At 41.7% G+C, this 2,511-nt stretch overlaps 1 non-coding gene across 1 annotated transcript; it reads right to left on the minus strand.

Moving 5' to 3' along the window:
* Positions 1-282: 282 nt before the first annotated feature.
* Positions 283-422, minus strand: LOC128070671 (small nucleolar RNA SNORA15). Its single transcript, XR_008201645.1, has one exon. It is a non-coding gene; the product is annotated as a small nucleolar RNA SNORA15 (small nucleolar RNA).
* Positions 423-2,511: the final 2,089 nt, after the last annotated feature.

Genomic DNA, 2,511 nt, shown 5'->3' on the forward strand with positions numbered 1-2,511 from the left:
GGCACGTTCTTTACCACTAGCGCCACCTGGGAAGCCCGAGTAGGAGCTGACCAGGTGACAAAAGGGTTACATCTTTGAAGGCTTTGTGGCAGTGCAGAACATAACTGGTACCAGGAACTGAAGGCAGGACACTGTGGCTGGAGAGGAGAGAATCCAGATAAAGGTAGTCCAAGTTAAGCCTGCAGCTGTGGGTAGGAGCAAGGCTGTGCTGAGTCTTTGTTCTAAGAGTAATAGGAAGCCATTGGATAGTTGTTTTTTTTTTTTTTCTTCCTTTTTTACTTCATTTGTATCCTCTTTTTAACAACAGCATGCTATGAAAAAACTTAGCATACCATCATACCATTTTAAAGGGAAAACTTTACTTTTGCCTGGTGTCTGGCTGTGTAAACTACTGACAAAAAGAACACAGTATTCAGCCATGCCTACACAGTAGTCAGCCATGCCTCATTGGATAGTTTTAAGCACAGGAAGGTTATGGTCAGATTTGTGTTTTTGAAGAATAGCTCTGTCTACTATGGGGCTGAGAAAGCTGTGTGGTGAGGGACAAAGCTGGGGAGGTAGTTTGGGTTCAGTTGTGAGAGAGCTTGAACATGAGGCTAAGATATTACACTTAGTTCCATGGACAGTAAGGACTCATTGAAAGGCAATATTGAACCACCAGCCTCTGGGCCACCCGAGATGATGGTTATAAGAGAGTCCAGTGTGAACTCAACAAATATTCTTAATATTTGGTAGACACCATGGAAGGGTAGGTGAGAAATAGATGCCCTGGTCCTCAGCATTCATATTTGGAAGTTGGTAGCTGACCCAGATAATCGCTTAAAATTCCTGGCCTTCATATAACAAGGTGTGTGATACTATTCCCCCGAACGCTTAAGTCACTGAAGACTATACCAACAATATAATGCTCTCTCACACATCTCTGATTCAACAAGTGTTTATGGAGCCCCTGGTAGAAACCTAATAGTGAGGTTCATAGTTTTAGTGATCCATTGCTATGTAACAAATTACCCCAAAACTGAGCAGCTTAAATCTAAACACATTTATTATCTCACAGTTTCTCTGGGTCAGAAATTCAGTCATGGATTGGTTGCAACTGAGGTATCATCCAGGGCTGGGATCGCATTTGAAGTTTGGACTGGAAAGGGATGTGGTTGTTGGCAGCATTTAGTTCCTAGAGGCTTGTTGCACTGAGGGCTTCAGTTCCTTGTTTGCTGTTGGCTGGAGGTCACCCTCAATACCTTGTCCTGTGAACCATTCCATCATGATAGCTTGTGGCAGCCAGTGAAGCAAGAACGACTCCTGATGCTTGCTTTCAGGGACTTTGCAGTCTCCTCGGGGAGATGAGATCTGGACCTAGGCAACAATTAGCAAGCATTGTATATGACAGAGTATAATTAAATGCTCAATTGTGTAATAGGCATGGAAGAGTCACAGAATTTTGGTGGGGAGGGTTAGTGACACAGGGAAGGGGAAGGCATTCCAGATAAGGAGTATAGTGTGTGCACTCATGGATAGCCAGGACAGTATGGTATGTTCAGAGAACAGTGAGACCGGCAGCCTGGGTGAATAGAGGGTGAGTTGAGGGTATATTGCAAAACAGGAGAACTAAACAACAGACCTCAAAGGTGCCTTAGAGATCTGAGAGAGTCAGAGCCATTTGAGAGAAGAAACATCATCTTTCCAATGAATGGTCCTGTTAATCCCCAAGTTGGTGACCACATGACTGGGCCTCAGAGGCACACATGTTGACAAGTATGTACTTTGACAAGAATTATGATTTTTAGCAATTATAGTATAATTTTATGTAAATAATCTTTGCTACTTTCAGGATGTTTTTTGAACACTTTCCTTTCAGAACAAAATAATTCAGCCATAGCTCTTCCTTTAATTATTTTACATTTCTTTTGTTGCCAAATATAAGTGAGAAAGCCTTTTCTGGTCATGGTGGTATATGATTTTTCTGTGAGATCAATATTAGTATATCTTTCTTTCATGTCTGGTCCCCTAATCCTGAGCAGAGTCATCCCACTTTCAAGACACAAGATTGAAAACTAATAAAATAGCTATCGTTACTAAATAGTTGAAAATGATGGAGTTGGTGCATTTTATTTGTAGTTCTCTATAGGGATTAAAAGTGATTTGGGAAAATGATTTGCTTTGTTCCAGCTCTGAGCACAGTGCCATGTAGCATCTGATAAATGTGCCCAGCAGATGACTTACTGAGTGCAATGCCAATGATTTTTAAATGTGACAAGGAATTTGACTTGAGCTGGTACAATTTTACCCAGTTTCCTCGTGCAAAATGAAAAATCCGTCCAGATACCAATCGTATTTGTATCATTTAAAACTGCTCTGAGGGATCACCACCTCCCAGGTAGAGGCTCTGGACAACAATAAGCCAGTTTATCAAAGATGGGATTGAGTGCTCGTTGTTTTTCTATTAGGGAGGAATTACGCTAAGCCCAGCAGCAGACATTTTGTGTTACCATGGCAGCCCATATTTCCTGC

The sequence above is a fragment of the Budorcas taxicolor genome, chromosome X, assembly GCF_023091745.1.
Source record: "Budorcas taxicolor isolate Tak-1 chromosome X, Takin1.1, whole genome shotgun sequence".
NCBI lineage: Eukaryota > Metazoa > Chordata > Mammalia > Artiodactyla > Bovidae > Budorcas > Budorcas taxicolor.